We start from the raw sequence: 21,581 nt of genomic DNA on the forward strand, positions 1-21,581 counted from the left end.
TCTGGTTTCCCCCACAGTCCAAAGACATGCATGTTAGGCTAATTGGTGGCTCTAAATTGACCGTAGATGTAAATGTCAGCATGGATGGTTGTTTGTCTCTATGTGTCAGCCCTGTGATGATCTGATGACAACAACCAGGGTGTACCTCCCCTCTCGCCCATAGTCAGCTGGGATAGGCTCCAGCTTGCCTGTGACCCTGCACAGGATAAGCAGTTACAGATAATGGATGGATAAAACAGCAGGTGTGTGGAGGTTCTTAATAAAGTGGCCAGTGAGTGTATGTACCCAAGTAGAATATACTACGCATTTTCACCCACAAAGCAAATGCAAACAAAATTAATAATAAAAATAGGCAGATTACAAGTGGCACTTCAAAGCTTCAGGGTGCTCTGTGTTCAGGCGAGTCTACAGTATTTCCCCAAAAACAATAAAATTTATCAGTTTCAACATTTCATATGTAGTCTTTGTACTATTTTCAATGAAATATAGGGTTTCAATGATTTGCCAATTATTGCATTCTGTTTTTATTTACAGTTTACACAGCATCCCAACTTTTTTGGAATTGGGGTTGTACTTCACACACCTGTGCACACACACTGCACTGTCCTAGTTCTCTCTCTCTACACACACACACACACACAAACAAAAAAAAAAAAAAACAACCAACCAACCAACCAAAAACTAAACCCCCCACAAACAACACACATTAGTGGACTGCCAGTGATGAGACACAGGCGAGGCTCATCACATGTTACCTGCTGGGCTGGTTCTACCTGATTCCTCTCCACCCACAGCTGAAGCTTGATCACACCTTCATTGCCACACATACCAAATGAGCAAACTTGTTGGTCTGACAAAGCTACTTGGTCACATTTATTAAATATTTTTTAATGAGTGAGATAAAGTTATTTTGCAACACAACATCTGAGCACTGCAAAAAAAAACTATCTTAGCAAGTGAAAATATCTTGAAAATAGTTGAAACAATCTAGCATTTCCTATGAGAAGAATATAAGACTCCAATTCTGAGATTATTAAACCTAGTTATAGATTGCAACCAACTTATTCTAAGATGTCTTATCAAGTAAAAATATCTGTCCATGCAACAAGATAATTTCACTCGTATTAAGTAATTTTCTCCTCAAATTCAGTTTTCAATTTTTTGCAGTGAGCAGTTTATTTCTTTGTAACATTAATGTATCATTAGCAAGCATTTAGTGAATTGGGGCTGTGTCCCTTAATACCCTTGCTGGGGCACTTATGAATAGAGATTTAATACTGGAATAATAAACATCTACTTAACATGCACTTCAAAGAACAGCAAGGTACACCAATCAGCCTCTCAAACCACAATGCTCAGAGTAATGTGGGAGTAATATAACAGGGGAGATTTAATCAGTCTCCATCTTGATGGTTAATGTATTAAACCTGATTTCATTTAAGCCAGAGAAGGTGGAAAAGAAAGAAAAGGGTTTTTTTTTTAGTTTAAGGCTCCCCTTGTATTAAAAAATCTATAGCTTTTATGTTCACATTAACCATTATGTTATTAAATTTTAAAATAAATTTCGAACATACTGTACATTATCCAGCCACCACCATTCTGTCTTATTTGACATCCAATTTCATGTTTTTCATCTTTCCTCTGTCACTTATGTCTTCTTTTCCTCTCTCCATTATGCTCTCTCTCTCTCTCTCTCTCTCACACACACTCACTTTCTCTCTGGTAGCCAAAACGATTAGCTGCTAAAGGGTAAATCTGAATCTATAATGGCTGCCATATTGGTCTCTAGAGATGCATCATGCAGAAATGAGGCTTGCAGTCTTAAATAAAACCATGTGAGGAATAGCAATGGCCAATAATGACCGTGTGTGTGTGTGTGTGTGTGTGTGTACGAGAGAAAGAAACCACTTTCTATTTCTGTTTTGTGTGGCAAGCTAACACATTAAAAAGGTGACATTTAAAACTAGCATGCTCGCTACCTGATTAGCTGATTAACAAACTGCTGTTAATCTAAAGAGATAAATTAACTACTATGCACATATCATATCTTCATCAGTTTTCCTTTTTCAAGTCACAAAAATACCTTTATCGACATGCTGATCTCACTTACTGCCACAATGAGACCATTTACTGTTCATTTCACATAGTGTGGATTTAAATAGGTATTGTAGATGTAAAACAGCCAGTTATAGATAGTTGCCAGGATTCTTGCAGGATCAACTTCTCACATGTTGAAGCTCCACAAAGTTGATGCTGAACAAGCTTTGATTGCATCTCAGTGTTTTGCCCAGTTACAATCTGTATGTGCCACACTATCCATGTTTCCACAGGCTCTAATAATCTGTTAATAATTGGATTCAAACTTGATCAGAATTAAATTTCTTCATGTAAATGTGGCAAGTGGTAGCATTGCAGGGCACTGGCCCATGGAAGAGACCAGACTACGCCACCCTGGGAATTTCACCCAGGGAAATATTTATCTTAACCCAATTTCAATCGCCCAAAAGGCATTAGGGTTCGTTATACTAAGAAGCAGGAGACATGGTTCCATCCATTAATCTTTTAGTGGCAATAACAAAGGTATGTATAATAAAAGACAGAATAAATTCTCAGTCACACATAAATCAAAAGGGACAGAGTAGAAACAGCTCATTAAGGCAGCTAATTAAGAGGAAGGACTAAACCCCACTCACAACATGCATTCAGATGCACACAACCAAAGTAGAGAACAACAAATTATGCTAGTACTGTCTGCTAATAAGCAGAAACAATAAGAAATTAACACAGGGGTCACAATTATGAACCAACAAAACAGTCTGAGACAAAAGTGAAGCAGCTTTTATAGCTATAGGCAAAGCAGGAGCATTCTTGCAGCATGACCCAGAGTCTATCTACCTATTTAGCATATCACTGCAGTGACTTAGCTGCAAAGTTTCTAGGGAAGAATTACAGTAGTGGTTTCCTGTTGCCTTCTATTAGATTATTATAGAGATTTTCTCTCAACCATTCACACCCATGGGCAGTTTAGAGTAGTCAATTAACCTAACCGCATGTCTTTGAACTGTGGAGGAAACTCATGCAGACACTGGGAGAACATACAAACTCCACACAGAAAGGCCCCCGTCGGCCGTGAATTTTGAACCTGGAACCTTCCTGCTGTAAGGCGACAATGCTAACCACTACACCACCGTGCCGCCATGAGCTAGAGTAGCGTCATAATTCCCCACTCAAACTGCTAAACACCAACCCAGGCCTACAATCCCTGTGATGCATAATAAAAACATCAAGTTAAAATGAGGGACAATACGAAAAATAAACTAACGCCATAACAGGCTACATAACTATCAGGCAACATTCATCATCACAGAGAAAGGAAGAATCGATGGTGCTTACCTTACTTCTACCAACGATTACCTAAAAATATGCCCATTTACACATACAGTGGTGCTTGAAAGCAGACATGTGGACTCGAGTCATGTGACTTGGACTCGAGTCAGACTCGAGTCACCATTTTGATGACTTGAGACTTGAAATCCCTAGATGAGGAATGACTTGCAACTCGACTCGGACTTGCACGCTGTTGACTCGAGACTTGACTTGGACTTGACAGTTTTAGCTTGCAATGACTTGGCGTATCAGGTATAAATATTCTTCCCCCCCCCCCCAATTTTGAATCCAAGTACACTCGTTATTATTTGAATGCGGTGTAGCTCCTTGTCCTAGGCTACGGCAGCTCAATCCACTAGCACTAGGTGTCACTCAAGCACAATGCCGGGGTGGCCCTATATTTAGCCGGGACCATCCCCGGCCCAAACCATCAATGGTGGCCTGCTTGGAGCATGGGGAAAATAATTTTCACTAATTTTGGTCACTGATCTTATTCTTGCATTAATCATCAATTCAACTGCACTCTGCATTTTCACATGGCAGCCCAGACGCCGACAGCATCGCAGCAGATTAAATAGGCGCTACCAAATAAGGAAATTCTCCCCTCCCCTCTATTGCAGTTGGTTTGGTCCAAGACTCCTCCTCTGTATTGCGGGGAACTTAAACAACATTGGCGCGAAACAGCGCGCGTCAGTGATGGAGGGCAGGAAGAGGCCAGGTGGAACCGAAAGCGCGAAGCTTAAAAAAGGTGGCAGCAAAATGTGCCAAATTGACAGATATGTTCTCAAGACCATCTGGTAGGTTACGAAAGATATGGAGTATGATAACCCTGTTTGTCGATTTTATCAGTCTATGCTAGGCCTATAATGTGTCGATAGTTTGCGATGTCAATTCAGCTTTTTGAGGTCATGTGAAATCTCGCAATTTACACGGTATAGATGTGGTGTATGTCTTAATTCTAAGAAGAACCGGACATTGCTTTACATCCCAGTTATTAACAGTTTTAGATGAACAGGTCCCAAATGTGCTGTTGCGCGTTATTTCCTCATCCAGCCTATTTCATCTCGCTGTCACACCGTGCATTTCCACAGGCGTGCGCACATTGTGGTTATGAACACATAGGCCTAGAAGTCATATTTGATGTTAAATAATTGTTGTTAAATATATAACTTAGAAGAGGCGTATGCCAATATTCTAAGCAGAATCGAACACTTGCTTTAGCCTACATTTCATTTAACCATTTTTGAGTTGCCTAATGCGCCCTCACGCTTTATCTGCCGGTTGCTGAGTACCCAGCATTGTTGATTTGCCATTATTTTCGAGGCGTATGCGGCATGTAATGCACAAGCATTGGTTCAAATGCACGCGAGATGGGTGCTTTCGTTATTTTAAGACTATGTGACTAAAAATGTGTTGTGTAATTCGTCTTAAATAACGCGAAACAATCAGCCATACTCGCTGCTTTGCTATTTGGAGTGGCAGTCAGCTGGATTTCGCCCCCGACAGAAAAGTTCATTCCCATACCCAGGCCGAAGATGCCGATTTCTGAAGATGCATGTCCTTTGGATGTGTTTTCAAATATTTTCACTAAGGAACTTTGGGACATGTTGGTGACACAGATAAATGTATATGCGGATTAGACACGCGGCCACACACCATCCGATTTTAAGTGGAGCCCCGTCTCATACTAGATGAAATCGTTTGTCGGTCTCTGCATTACGTTTGTGGTCATTAAACTACCGCGTAATGGAAGTTTTATTAACCCTAAAGTAATGCAGAGAACGACGAACAACATACATTGTCACTACCTGAATTTAAACCAAATAAAAAGCATTGTGAAAGAACAGTTATTTGTTTTATCTTTTTTAATGTACTCAAATTCTTCCTCCATTTCAAAGTGGCCTGAATGTGAATTAAACTCCCGGAGTGAAAACAGGGCCCACTCCGGCCCTGCTCAAGCACTTCAACTGGTTCAAATGAAAAACCAAACGGTGATGGGCAACGAGGACGCTGAATGATGAACGGACGGATAAAAACATGATTCCCCGCGTAATTTCCTTTGGATTTAAAGAATACTCCAATACAGATGGCAAACGCATTGCTACGTGCAGAACATGTGGAGCCACAATTTCGGACAGCCAGTCAACCACATCAAACTTCGCTCGTCACCTGAGGCTGCATAAGGACAAGTAAGTAACAAAGCCAGCTAGCAAGAATCTGTACAGGCTAGTTGGTGGCTAGAAGTGGAATGTGTTAATGTATTAACGCTGTCAAGGATTTGTTTTGCTTTGCTGAATATAAAATAGTGAAGTAGATTTTTTTATTGGATTGCTTTTGTGTTCAGTCTAGTGTTAGATTATGTGGGCTAGGCTACCAGTTAACACACATTGGGAAGGCATAGCCAGAAGGTGGTGATTTGGTCAGAGCAGAGAACGTTTACAAGATTGTTATAAAGGCTCTGGTCAGAACGACACAGACTTATGATAAGAACCGGACAGCAAAGGATAAAACTTAAATCAAATAAACAGTTACCCAGGCTGCAAACTAAGTATGTAAAACAGAAGTTCGCTCTTTGCAATGGGAAAGTCAGTGCTTGTCATGAAGGCATTTAAACCACTGAGACGAGATGACTAGCAATGCAAGTTAAACCAGGCGTTTAACTGTTTGCTACGTACTGCACCAAGTCGTGGACGCTGTGCGATGTGTGTTATTAGTGCTGGGATTACGCGTCATCAGAGACATTCAATTCTATTCTCTTCCTCTCTCTGGTGTCATGTAGGCAATGTGAATAATGGGCCATTTGGGCTATGTAAAATGTAAGCTCAGCTGACGTTTTATAGCGCAGTACATCCCGACAGATTGGAGTGTAGCCTACTCCGACGCGAGGCATTATCCCACAGTCTTTTACCCAAACGACAGGGCACACAATGCCTCTGCATAGCGTGGCTTTACCAGTGCATTTATTAGTCTCTGGCGAGAAACCAAATTCGCCAAAAGCACGCAACTTGGATCTGGAGGATTCCGCTGAACATTCTGAAATTCACAACAACTGTTTATTCTACTTTATTATACGGCTCTCTAGAATGTTGCCAGGGCTTCATTCTCACATTCTGGCCAGAGCCCTAGAGGACTCTGATTCTGGCTACATCGTCACAACGTTCTGTGTTTACTGAGGCTACCGGTATTTTAGCGAGTGTTTAGTGAATGCATTGTGGTCTAGCTAAACTGCTTAAGGGAACATCCTGGCTGGCTTGTATTAAACATTATACTGTGTATAAACAAATATGTTCAGATTAAATGAACTCAGACTTTGATATTGAAAATCAAAATCAAATCAAATCAAGTTTATTTGTACAGCGCTTTTAACAATAAACATTGTCGCAAAGCAGCTTTACAGAATTTGAACGACTTAAAACATGAGCTAATTTTATCCCTAATCTATCCCCAATGAGCAAGCCTTAATGTTAATGTCTACATGATTAAAAACAGAAAACAAGTAGGCCTACTAATTTTACATTTTTTTTTTCCTTGTTTAGATTTGCAGAATATCTGAAGAACAAGATCATCCCAAGTGAGACAGAGCAGCCGTCCATTTCTGGATTCCTTACTGCAAAAGATAGACAGTACAATGCTACCCACCCACAACAAAAAGCCATCACAAATTCAGTACTAACAGATTTGGTCATTGGATGCAACATCCCTCTCTCAGTAGTGGAGAACAGATATTTCCGGAATTTTTTGTCAGTTAGTTGGTCTCTCTCACACACACAAACGTACTCAAGTCACATTGTATTGTGTTAAAGGCATGTCATGTTGTATGTTGGGACAGTGCCTAACTTCAGAAGGAAAACCATTCTTTGATTCTAAAAGTACACAGATCATCTGTTAGCTTGGACTTTGAGTTTCATGTCTTAAAATGCACATGAAAAGCATTTTTATGTGAAAAATGACATGAATGAAATGAAAAGAAAATGATTTTTGTTACACAGTACCAGTACTAGTTTTGTTTAGAATTTTGTTTTAATTTCTCACTAATTTTCCAATAAAAAATTTAAGGAAATGGTCATACCTTCACTCATTCTCACACCCTTAGCCTCAGATGTACACTGACTCACTCAAACTAAACTCACTGAAAATTTAGGATGCTTTACTAACGTTAACTAACTAATCATTGTCTCCTCTGAGATTCTTTGATTGTCTTGGGGCACAAGCTCTAAAACATTTTAAAATGGAAAAGAATGGGTGTACTGTAGTTACTTGTGCTGCCTCTATGAATCATTGACATTACATTACATTTAGCAGACATTTTTATCCAAGGTGACTGGCAAAGGAGGACATACACTGCAGTGTAGAGAGGTAATACATTTGTGATCAAAAATGTGTTGATTGCCTGTAGAATAAATGGTGACTTGTTAGGGACTTGGAAAAAAATGAGACTTGGACTTGGACTCGACTTGGCTTGGGTAGGACTTGGACTTGACTTGGTCAAAAGTGCCTTGACTTGTGACTTGACTCGGACTTGAGTGGTAGGACTTGAGACTTACTTGTGACTTGCACATTAGTGACTTTGTCCCACCTCTGCTTGAAAGTATGTGAACCCTTTAGAATTTTCTATATTTCTGCATAAAAATGACCTAAAACATCATCAGATTTTCACGCAAGTCCTAAAAGTAGATAAAGAGAACCCAGTTAAACAAATGAGACAAAAATATTATACTTAGTCATTTATTTATTGAGGAAAATGATCCAATATTACATATCTGTGAGCGTCAAAAGTATGTGAACCTTTGCTTTCAGTATCAGGTGTGACCCCCTTGTGCAGCAATAACTGCAACTAAATGTTTCCGGTAACTGTTGATCAGTCCTGCACACCTGCTTGGAGGAATTTTAGCCCATTCCTCTGTACAGAACAGCTTCAACTCTGGGATGTTGGTGGGTTTCCTCACATGAACTGCTCGCTTCAGGTCCTTCCACAACATTTCAATTGGATTAAGGTCAGGACTTTGACTTGGCCATTCCAAAACATTAACTTTATTCTTCTTTAGCCATTCTTTGGTAGAACGACTTGTGTGCTTAGGGTCATTGTCCCTAAGCTGCATGACCCACCTTCTCTTGAGATTCCATTCATGGACAGATGTCCTGACATTTTCCTTTAGAATTCGCTGGTATAATTCAGAATTCATTGTTCCATCAATGATGGCAAGCTGTCCTGGCCCAGTTGTAGCAAAACAGGCCCAAACCATGATACTACAACCACCATGTTTCACAGATGGGATAAGGTTCTTATGCTAGGATGCAGTGTTTTCCTTTCTCCAAACATAACACTTCTCATTTAAACCAAAAAGTTCTATTTTGGTCTCATCCGTCCACAAAACATTTTTCCAATAGCCTTCTGGCTTGTCCATGTGATCTTTAGCAAACTGCAGATGAGCAGCAATGTTCTTTTTGGAGAGCAGTGGCTTTCTCCTTGCAACCCTACCATGCACACCATTGTTGTTCAGTGTTTTCCTGATGGTGGACTCATGAACATTAACATTAGCCAATGTGAGAGAGGCCTTCAGTTGCTTAGAAGCTACCCTGTAGTCCTTTGTGGACTCACTGACTATTACACCCCTTGCTCCAGGGGTCCTGGGTCCTGTTCTTTTTTGCCTTTATATGCTCCCACTGGGTAACATCATTAGAAAATTTAATATTGCATTCCACTTTTATGCTGACGATTCCCAATTGTACCTCCCTCTAAAATCTGGAAATTCCTTGCAGTCTCTTCTGGACTGCCTTAAAGAAATCAAAAATTGGATGGCCAGTAACTTCCTCCAGTTAAATGAAGACAAAACTGAGGTCGTAATCTTCGGCCCCCCCAAAATCCATAAATTCCATCTCTGGCAATCTTGGCTCTCTTACTCCATTTGTCAAAACCCATACAAGAAACCTGGGTGTTATTCTAGACTCCCAACTCAGCCTTGACAAACAAATCTCTTCTGTTGTTAAGACTAGTTTCTACCAATTAAGGATCATTGCAAAACTTAAATCTGTTCTGTCATACAGTGACCTGGAAAAAGTCATCCATGCCTTTATAACTTCACGCTTAGATTACTGTAACTCCCTTTATTTTGGTCTCCCTCAAACACTGGTGTCAAGGCTTCAAATTGTCCAAAATGCGGCTGCTAGGTTGCTTACTAACACAAAAAAACATGAGCACATCACGCCTGTCCTAGCCTCATTGCACTGGCTTCCTGTCCAGTCTAGGATTCAATTTAAGATCCTGGTAATGGTTTTTAAAGCTCTTCATGACTTGGCTCCCAACTACTTAGCTGCTGCTATTCATCCCCCTGAGGCTCCCATGTCTTTTAGATCTTCCAGCAGAGGTCTCCTCCATGTTCCCCGAACTCGTCTTAAGCTAAAAGGTGACAGAGCTTTTGCAGTCGCTGGTCCTCGGCTGTGGAACCTTCTGCCTCCTGACATTAGAAATGCTCCCTCTATTACTGTTTTTAAATCCAAGCCAAGACACGCCTTTTCACATTAGCATTCCCTACATTTTAACTGTTTTTGTTTTGTCATGTCAGAAATTAAGTGTTTGTCTTTTGTTGCTGATGTTTAATTCGGTTGTTTTTGTTTCTTTATATATTTTATATCTATTTATTTTTACACTCTATACAGCACTTTGGTCAGTGTAAACTGTGTTTAAATGTGCTTTAGAAATTAATTTTACTTACTTACTTACTGACTATTACATGCCTTGCTCTTGAAGTGATCCTTGTTGGTCAACCACTCCTGAGGAGGGTAACAATGGTCTTGAATTTCCTCCGTTTGTACACAGTCTGTCTGACTGTGGGTTGGTGGAGTCCAAACTCTTTAGAGATAGTTTTGTGACCTTTTCCAGCCTGAGGAGCATCAACAACGTTTTTTCTGAGGTCCTCAGAAATCTCCTTTGTTCATACCATGATACACTTCCACAAACGTGTTGTGAAGATCAGACTTTGATAGATCCCTGTTCTTTAAATAAAACAGGGTGCCCACTCTCACCTGATTGTCATCCCATTGATTGAAAACACCTGACTCTAATTTCACCTTCAAATTAACTGCTAATCTTAGAGGTTCACATACCGTAATTTTGCCATTCACAGATATGTAATATTGGATCATTTTCCTCAATAAATAAATGACCAAGTATAATATTTTTGTCTCATTTGTTTAACTGGGTTCTTTTTATCTACTTTTAGGACGTGTATGAAAATCTGATGATATTTTAGGTCATATTTATGTAGAAATATAGAAAATTCCCAAGGGTTCACAAATTTTCAAGCACCACTGTATAACATGGTGAAATTACATCACAAGAAAAGAGGTACACGTACCGATTAGGGCTGGGTATCACCAGATACCACACGATACGATACTATGGCGATATTTTGCCCACGATAACGATAATATCACGGTACAGCGATTCTGCAATAATCGATATATTGCAAGAAATTTCAACCACATCACAATATCTGTGTCACTGAAGAAAATCAGAATTTATTGACCACTGTAAAATTACATTTCACATACATAACTACACACTCTTGCCGGACATATATTTGTCTCTATTCTACTGCTGGCAAAACCAAGAGTTGCTTCACTACAACATACAGAAAATTCCCATTTCTGTGCTAGTATTATCAACTTTTCTGTAAGCATGGACACATCAGTGCTGCTTAACAAGCAGAATCAAATTGTTTTATGAAAACTTAAAACTTGCACTGCAGACTGCACATACATTTCAGTGCTAACACTAATATCAATTTGTTCTTTGTAAACTTGAGAACATATACCTGAGAACATTTAACTTGTGCTTATTTTGCAGGAACAACACACTGTCTGAAACACACTGAAAAGTGCAGTGGGCATCTTAATTGGAGCATCTTAATTTAATTGGAGCGAAACAGGTTTTGCAAAGTGCATTCTCTTTGTCCGGCTCACTGTTTTTTTCTCCTTTCCTTTGGAATCCAAAGTGCCTCCAAACATCTGCCTTAAAGTTCGGCGGCGTCTCTAGGTTTATGTTAACAGCCATGCTTGCCTGTTTTTTTTTCCTCACTGCAACCGCCGGGGAAAAAAGAGAAGACGAAGAGTGCCTTGCAGTGAGGGAGCGGCACAGCGACACCTCGCGGAGCGGAGGTGCGGAAGTCATACTGGATTTACAACCCGTCTGAAACATGATTTTATTATTTGAAAAAATATCGATATTCAAATTTTGAGTATCGATATTGAATCGGAAGACAAAGTATCTCGATATATCGCCGTATCGATATTTTTGCACACTCCTAGTACCGATAGCGATCCGCGAGATGGTAGCTTATGAAGGAGAATTCACCATGGGAGAGTCTATAAAGCCAGAAGTGTCTAATAACATCAAAACAATGTCAGCAAAACATCCATTCACTACAGCCATCATGGTAGGATTACATCACGAGGAATGGGTACACGTACCAACAGTAGTCAATAAAATATAGCCTCAAAGGAAGAAGATCTATTAGGAGATCTGCAAAACCATAATCAGCTGATATAAGCAACAGTGTAAAGAGATAAACAAGGAAGCTGTGAAACATGAGAAAATTCCCATATCTGTGACAAGGTGGTGGTCAGGTAAACTGTAAACAGGGAAACTTGGTGTCAGGTATAAACTCAACCAATGCCACCTGCTTTTATATAGAGTTCCCCTTATGCTAATTAGCTACTTGTGTAAGTGATGACAAAAAAAAACAAACAAAAATAAAACAGTGTGTTAGGACTGGGGACTGTCTTGGCCTCTAGAGGCCGCTGTTATGTTTTTATCTTGTCATGTTTGTTTTGGCCTCTAGAGGCCGCCACTGCTTCTGTGTTTTGTGTTTGTTTTTGACAGCCATGTGCTTTTGTTTTTCATGTGCCTTGTGCCCCGCCTAGTCCTCATTATCGTCACCTGTGTTCAATTTATTTTGTGTATTTATACTCCCTCAGTTTGGCCTCTAGTCACGGAGTCTTTGTGCTGCTTATGGCTAGTAACCTCTGTCCCGTGTACCTTGCTTATGCCCTTGTGTTTTTTTTGGTATTTTGCTTTCTTTTGGACTATGTACTTTACATTCTGGATCTTCTGAGCATTTGCATTTTTGCCTTTTCTTTTCTGACTTTTGGCTTTTGATTTGACTTTGAACTTTTGGATTTTTTTATTTTTTCCCGTTTATCTTCTGAGCGTTTGGATTATACCTTTTTGCCTTGGACTTTTGAACATTGTAAATAAACTGTTTTTTCTATTCTACTTTCGCCTCACTCCTCTGCACTTGAGTCATTCCCCTGGTGGCCTAGTGGGGGTTTGCTGGATTACTACACCAGCGACCCGGATTTGATTCCCAGCAAAACCCTAACAGAAAGACTCCATCATGACCGACTCAGCAGAGGCTGCTTCAACTGTCTACCCAGCCAACCTTCAGGGAATTATGGCAGCTTTGACACGCTTCAGAGCGACCATGGACACTCATGGACGAACACTCGCAAGCCAACGTGAGGCCCTTGCTCGCCACGAGGTACTGCTTCAGCAAATTGGGAAAGCCCTGGCACAGCTGACTCCTATGCCCGCATCGCCTCCTCCTGATCATCCCCCTGCTCCTGCTCCACCATCTGCTCCCGTTCCTGTGCCTCCTGCCATGCTGCCTCCATCACCTCACGAACCCTGCCTTCCTGCACCACAGAGGTATGGCAGCAAGCACGGGGAGTGCCGGGAGTTCCTTACCCAGTGCCAACTCACCTTTGAGCTCCAGTCTTCCACCTACACTACGGATCGCCGCAAGATCGCATATGTGATAACCTTGTTAGCTGATAAGGCACGAGCTTGGGCAACAGCCATCTGGCAGAGACAGGGACCCGAGTGCTTTGACTTCAAGCTGTTTACGGAGGAGATGCTTCGGGTCTTCGATCAGGCAGACATCAGTAAAGATGCAGCCAGGAAGCTCATGTCCATCCAGCAGGAAGGAAGCGTTGCAGACTATGCTATCTCATTCCGGATGCTCGCAGCAGTCAGTGGATGGAACGAGACTGCCCTGGTTTCAGCCTTCCACCATGGTCTGTCTGACCCCATCAAAGATGATCTGGCCTCTATCGGATGCCCAAGTGACCTCAAAACACTGATCTCACATGCCATTCGTCTTGACAACAGGATTAGAGAGCGCCGCCAAGTCCTGAGCCTCCCCGGCCTCACTGCCTCAACATGGAGCCCGTCTACCTCCTCCAGTGACTGTCCGGAGCCCATGCAAGTGGGCCGTACTAGTCTCTTCACATCTGAGAGGGAGCGCAGAAGGAAGGACAAGTGCTGCATCTACTGTGGCAAGCCTGGCCATTTCCGAGCATCATGTCCCGAGCTCTCGGGAAAAGGACCGCCCCGTCCAGCCGAGGGAGGGTTGTGACAGGGCCTATCCTCTCTCCCGAACTCCCTGGCCAAGGAGTCTACATCCTGGTCTCCATCTCCTGGGGTGAGTCCGTCCACTCTTGCCAGGCCTTGTTAGACTCTGGGGCGGCTGGAAACATTATGTATGTCCACTTTGCCCGAAGAATTAATGTCCCTACTGCACCTCTTGAAGTCCCGCTGTCTGTGTCTGCCCTGGATGGCCAAGCTTTAGGTGACGGAAGAGTCACCCAAGTTACTTCTCCAATCTTTCTCCAGTCTCAAGGTCACAAAGAAGAAATTTCCCTGCACCTTATTCATTCGCCAGAGTTCCCAGTTATCCTAGGCCTTCCTTGGCTTACCTGCCACAACCCTCGTATAGACTGGGTAACAAGCCAGGTTGTGGAATGGGGTCCTGCATGCTATGCTTCTTGTCTGCTCTCTAGCTCCCCTGTGTCTCCTGCCGAGCCTCCTGATCTCACCGAGTTATCTCAAGTTCCCACAGAGTACTGGGATCTTAAAGAAGTCTTCAGCAAGAGTAGGGCCACCGTTCTTCCTCCGCACCACGCCTACGACTGTGCCATCGACTTGCTCCCTGGGACTACCCCTCCTCAGGGCAGACTGTTTTCCCTCTCTCAGCCAGAACGCAAGGCCATGGAGGAATACATCAAGGACACCCTGGCCTCTGGGTTCATTCGACCCTCCACCTCACCTGCTGGTGCCGGCTTATTCTTTGCTGGCAAGAAGGATGGGGGCTCTGACCGTGTACTACAGGAGCCTGAACAAGATCACTGTGCGCAACCGCTATCCCCTTCCGCTGATGTCCACAGCGTTCGACCTGCTCCAAGGCGCCGCTCTTCACCAAGCTGGACTTACGGAACGCTTATCACCTCATCCGTATCCGACAGGGAGACGAGTGGAAGACTGCCTTTAACACCCCGTCAGGGCACTATGAGTACCAAGTGATGCCCTTCGGACTCACCAATGCACCAGCAGTTTTTCAGGCCCTTATCAACGACGTCTTGAGGGATATGATCAACCAGTACGTTTTTGTCTACCTCGACGACATCCTAATATTTTCCAAGACCTTGTAGAAGCACCGCCACCATGTCCGCCAGGTCCTCCAGAGGCTGCTACAGAACAATCTGTTCGCTAAGGCCCAGAAGTGTGAGTTTCACGTCCCCGAGGTCTCCTTTCTGGGTTTTATTGTACAGACAGGACAACTCCAGATGGATCCAGCCAAGACCCTGACCGTCCGGGACTGGCCCACTCCCGAGTCCATCAGAGAAGTTCAGTGGTTCTTAGGATTTGCTAACTTCTACCGCAAGTTTGTCAGGAACTTCAGTTCTGTAGCAGCGCCCATATCGGACCTCACCAAAAAGACTGGTGGATCTTATGTCTGGTCTCCTCAGGTGGAGAAGGCATTCAAGGACCTCAAGCACCGCTTCTGCATGGCACCTATTCTGGTCCTCCCGGACACTTCACAACCGTTCATCGTCGAGGTGGACACCTCGGACACTGGCATCGGCGCGGTACTCTCTCAACGCTTGGATGGAAGGTTGCACCCCTGCGCATACTTCTCCCACCGCCTGAGCCCTGCGGAGTCCCGGTATGATGTGGGGGATCGGGAACTGCTCACAGTTAAACTGGCCCTTGAGGAGTGGAGGCACTGGCTGGAGGGAGCACAACATCCATTCCTGGTTTGGACGGACCACAAGAACCTGGAGTACCTCCAGCAAGCCAAAAGACTGAATCCACGACAGGCTAGGTGGGCCTTGTTTTTTAGTCGATTCGACTTCACCCTATCGTACCGCCCAGGCTCTAAGAACACCAAACCTGACGCACTTTCCAGGCTGTTCTCGCCCACCAACAGGGAGAGTGAAGTTGGGCCTATTATCCCTGCATCCCGGATTGTGGCCCCTGTCCGCTGGGGTGTTGAGGAGGCCGTCCGATGAGCTCAACGCAAGGACCCTGGTCCTGGGACGGGGCCACCGGGCCTCTTGTATGTTCCACGTCAAGCCCGGGCCAAGGTTCTCCAGTAGGGTCATTCGTCCCCTCTCACCCGAGAGCGTGGAGGACCCTGGACTTCTTGAAAAGATGCTTCTGGTGGCCAAGCATGGAGAAGGAAGTAAGGTCATTCGTCCTGTCCTGTGATGTGTGCACCAGAAGCAAGAACCCACGACAGCATCCCCAGGGCCTCCTGCATCCTCTGCCCATTCCCCGGCATCCCTGGTCCCATGTGGCAGTCGACTTCATCACGGGCCTTCCAGACTCTCAAGGTAACACTGTCATTTTGGTCATAGTCGATAGATTCTCTAAGGCCTGCCACTTCATACCTCTGTGCAAGCTCCCTTCTGCCCTAGAAACTGCCAAACTAATATTTACTCATGTCTTCTGAGTCTTTGGTCTCCCACAGGACATTGTCTCAGACCGGGGGCCCCAGTTCTCCTCCCGAGTGTGGCGGGGGTTCTGCAAACTCATTGGGGCCACTGCCAGCCTCTCCTCTGGGTTCCACCCCCAGTCCAATGGCCAGACTAAGAGGCTCAACCAGGACCTGGAAACCACCCTGCGAGGCCTGGTGATGGATAACCCGACATCATGGAGCACCTGGCTACCATGGGCAGAGTACGCCCACAACACCCTGCAGTCATCGGCCACCAAGCTGTCACCGTTCCAGTGCCAATTCGGGTTCCAGCCACCTCTGTTTCCGGACCAGGAGGAGGACGCTGGGGTGCCCTCGGTCAACCAGTACATAAGACGGTGTTGCAAGACCTGGAACAAGGTCAGGAGGACCCTCATCCAGACTTCCAGGGCCAACCAGACGCAGGCCAACCGCCATAGAAGGCCTGCCCACATTTTCTGCCCTGGGCAGCAGGTTTGGCTGTCCACCAAGGACCTTCTGCTGCGGGTGGAGAACCGCAAGCTTGCTCCTCACTATGTTGGCCCCTTCAAGGTTGTGCGCAGGGTGAACCCCTTCGCCTACCGGCTCCAGTTGCCTCGGACTCTAAGGATCAACCCCACATTCCATGTATCCCTGTTGTGGCCCGTACTGTCGTCCTCGTATGCCCTTGCCCCTAGGAATCCCCCACCTCCCCGCATCCTCCAGGGTCAGACTGTGTTCACGGTGCGCCGCCTGCTCGACTCCCGCTGGGTCCGCGGCAGGCTTTAATATCTTGTGGACTGGGAGGGCTATGGCCCTGAGGAGCGCTGTTGGGTCCCCGCTCGGGACGTGTTAGACAAAGAACTTTGCCGGGACTTCCATTCGGCCCATCCGGATCGCCCTGGGAACGTCAGGAGACGCTCCTTGGGGGGGGGGGGGGGTCCTGTTAGGACTGGGGACTGTCTTGGCCTCTAGAGGCCTGTTATGTTTTTATCTTGTCATGTTTGTTTTGGCCTCTAGAGGCCGCCACTGCTTCTGTGTTTTGTGTTTGTTTTTGACAGCCATGTGCGTTTGTTTTTCATGTGCCTTGTGCCTAGTCCTCATTATCGTCACCTGTGTTCAATTTATTTTGTATATTTATGCTCCCTCAGTTTGGCCTCTCGTCACGGAGTCTTTGTGCTGCTTATGGCTAGTAACCTCTGTCCCATGTACCTTGCTTATGCCCTTGTGTTTTTTGGTATTTTGCTTTCTTTTGGACTATGTACTTTACATTCTGGATCTTCTGAGCGTTTGCATTTTTGCCTTTTCTTTTCTGACTTTTGGCTTTTGATTTGACTTTGAACTTTTGGATTTTTTTATTTTTTCCCGTTTATCTTCTGAGCGTTTGGATTATACATTTTTTGCCTTGGACTTTTGAACATTGTAAATAAAACTGTTTTTTCTATTCTACTTTCGCCTCACTCCTCTGCACTTGAGTCATTCCCCTGGTGGATTACTACACCAGCGACCCGGGTTTGATTCCCAGCAAAACCCTAACACAGTGTGCCACACACACCCGAGTAGACCAATCAGGAATACAACACATATCCATTCTGCCACATAAACAGCTCGATCAGAGTGAAATACCCCATTTGAATTGAGAAATTAATCAGATTGAGAGGTGGTGTAAACCTCAGAAAATCCATTTGAAAGGAAAATGTTAGCCATGTAAATGCTTGAGCAGACAGCCTTGTGCACTTGTGAACTTCTGTGCATGTTCAGTTGTTCTTCATGTATCGATGATGTCCAAGTACTATGTGTGCATGTAAACATAGCTAATGTGACAGAATCATTGCTAGCTATTATCATCATCAATGTGGCCTCAGCTGAGCTATACGCCTAGTGGCCCAGTCATCACGATTGTTGATACACGATGTTAGTTCAAAGAGAGTCTGAGCCCCACTGTCCCTTATTAGTGTGTCTAGAAAGGTGACTGGAGGGTGGCCCCTCCTCAGATGACCATGGGTTGGGTGCCACAGCACCAGCTGAACCCTGTAAGTCAGGGTGGCGATAGCAATGACCAACAAGGCCAAGCCTCCTGTAGCCAATCTTGTCCGAGATACGGGGGATGTCATCGTACAGCTCAGAATTGGTGATATGGTCTCTCCAGCTGATGTTACAGTAAGTACCCTACAGAAGTTGAGTGTGTAGGTGCTGTAGGTACAGCACATCTCTGCAACTACATTTGCCATAATTCTCTCAGTTCCTGCCCCGGATGATATCCGCTTCATCTCATCTTTCACTGTGCCATGATTGGGTAGCATACTGCTGTGGATTGTGATGCAAGCTTGCCCATAAATCGGATGATCCGAGCAAATTTTGCTCCATCTCCCGGACCGGCGCACTAAGAAGTGTCTCTCTCTTGGACCAGGCATGCTCAGACGTGCCTTGCTCTCTGATGTACTTTCTGCCTGACCTCCTGAAACGAGTCTCCTGTGTCCCGCCATGCGAACGCCTTGCCCCAGTTGGAGATGCGCGTGGCTCCCAGTGCCCCGCGCCTCCATCCTCCCAAAACCAGATGTGCCTCAGCTCTCTGACCGATGCTCTCTGACTGATTCACCATTGGTAAAAAGAGACACTACAGCCTGCAGATGGAAGTGAAGAAACAAACGAACAAACACACATTGTTGTACGAGCCACTGGCCACTGTTAAAAAGTTCCCTCTACATCTTCAGCCAACGAGCGTTCAACCAAGGACCTTTTGGATCACGAGATTCTGCTTGGGAAGGACTTTTGCAACATAGCTGCAGTATTACTTGAAGCTATCCTCTACCATCAAAGAATTCACATTGCCTTCACTGATCGAGTGTATCACGAGAGTAATTAATTCATTAATTTAATAATTAATAGAAATATTGATTAGTAAAATTAATGAACTGATATTTTATGAAGGGCGGCATGGTGGTGTAGTGGTTAGTGCTGTCGCCTCACAGCAAGAAGGTCTGGGTTTGAGCCCCGTGGCCGGCAAGGGGCTTTCTGTGCGGAGTTCGCATGTTCTAGCCAGGATGAGGAAAGCATCTGGGTGGGCTGTCTGCTGCTCACTGATATGCTGATAGAGTTCATTCAGTGCTTCACTCCTGTTGTTATTGGAGCTGGGAGGGATGTATAATGCTACCAGCAATATGGCTGTAAATTCCCTCGGCAGATAGAATGGCCGGCACTTAATAATCAAACTCCACCAGAGGTGAGCAGTGTTTGCAGACCACAACAGCATCACGGCACCAGGCATCACTGATGTAAACACAGAGTCCTCCACCGTGAGTCTTCCCTCCCTCGACTAGCACTCTGTCTGACCGGTAGCATGTTAGCCGGGCTAGCTGATGGCACAGTCCGGGACACTGTCATTAAGCCATGTTTCCACAAATACAAGGACACAGCACTCACTCACAGACTTAAAAGATGAGAGGAGCAGGCAGACATAATCCAGCTTGTTGTCCAGCAAGCGTACATTGGCCAGAGTGATGGTAGGGATAGCCAGCTGGTGAGGGCTAGCCGCTAGCCTAGCTTGGATACCTCCGCGCTTGCCTCTCTTCTGCTTCCGCATGTTTCGCCTGTGGCGCTTCCACTGCGGGCTGGATGCAGGAGTGGGGGTCGGTGATTGAGCAGGCCTCCGGAGCAAACCGTAGCCGCATAGCACTTCCGCGTCTGCTGGATTTATATCCATGAATATAGTTCTGTGGATGTCGAGCAGAAACTCACGGGAGTATGTGCGCCTTGAGACTAATGGATGCGACAAAGACGAACAGATACACACTGTTTTAAAACACAAAAAACACGAAAACACTGTTCTGTCGGGACAGAGAGGAGCCGCTGCGTGTGTGCGCGCCGCCATCTTGAACATTCTGGGGTTGTTACCTGAGAGGCGGTCAGACAACTTATTTGCATAGGCCAGCTTTGCCTCTCTGATGGCCTTTTTTAGATCTGCTCTAGCTCTGCTGTACTGTGCCCGGTCCCCAGATTTATATGCAGAGTTGCATGCTCTTAACAGTGACTGGACCTTGCCCATCATCCAGGGTTTGTGGTTGGGGTAGACACGGACCCGCTTTTCCGTGGTGACAGTATCCATGCAGTGCGTGATGTAGCTTAGCACTGTATCTGTATGGGTCTGCAGGTCGTTGTGTTCAAAGACACTCCATTCTGTGTTGGCAAAACAGTCCTGCAGCTGGGCCAAGGCCTCATCAGACAGGGTGTTAATGGTTCTGGTGGTAGGCTTTGACCTTTTCCTAAGTGGTGTGTATGCCGGGATGAGAAGCGGGGAGATATGGTCCGACATGCCCAGATGGGGAAGAGGTACAGATCTATAGGCTAGCTTGATATTTGTATAAACAGGATCCAAGGTGTTGTTCCCTCTCGTGGGGCATTTCACATGTTGAACAAATTTGGGCAGCACAGACCTTAAACAAGCTTTGTTAAAATCCCCCGCAATGATATGTACTCCCTCTGGGTATGTCCGCTGCTGTTCGGTGATTGAGTCATGTAGGTAGGCAAGGGCTAAGCTGATATTGGCATCTGGAGCTATATAGACAGCGGTTATTAACACAACCGACAGTTCTCTCAGCAAATAGAATGGTCTGCATACGACAGTCATTAGCTCTAAGTCCGGGGAGCAGGCTGTGGTGATGATCTTACTATTTGTGCACCAGTCATTATGTGTGTAAATGCACAAACCTCCTCCTTTGGTTTTGCTGGCTTTAGCATTCCTGTCGCTGCGATGCATTGTGCGGTCAGCTAGCTGCATTGAGGCGTTGGGGATTTCCTCCCAGAGCCACGTCTCCGTGATGACCAGGGCACAGCAGTCGTGGACGAGTGGATGTCCAACCAGTAGTACATCCAATTCGTTGATTTTGTTGATGATCGATCGTGCGTTGGTCAGGAAGATGCTGGGGAGCGGAGGTTTAAATGGCTGCCTCTTAAGTCTGGCTAGCAGGCCTGACCGGCAGCCCCGCTTCTGCTTGCGCTCCTTCCGCTGCCTGCGGCGCTTGGCCGAGCCGACAACAATCCATGGAGCGTCCGATGGTCTCGCTATCTCTGGAGGGATGTTATTAGTCCACTGGTAATCGCTCTTGATGGTAATCTGGCAATTTTATCCAATGTTGCATAGTTCCTGGTGGCTGTACAAAAACATAAGGAAAAATACAAAAGTAAAGCACCTAAGTGGACAGCCTGTAGCCGCTGCGACTATGCGTGCCGCCATCTTGACGATCGATCGTGCGTTGGTCAGGAAGATGCTTTTATGCAGTTTATCTTCTTGTGTTGAAAGTTATATCACTCATTCACTTCACTCACTCATGATATAGCCACTCACCACTTGAAGATAAACTTCTTATCTTTGTGCAAGTGTGTAATATCCTCTATATATGTTCACTTTATTTAAAGTTTATC

This window comes from Neoarius graeffei, chromosome 2 (assembly GCF_027579695.1).
Source record: "Neoarius graeffei isolate fNeoGra1 chromosome 2, fNeoGra1.pri, whole genome shotgun sequence".
NCBI lineage: Eukaryota > Metazoa > Chordata > Actinopteri > Siluriformes > Ariidae > Neoarius > Neoarius graeffei.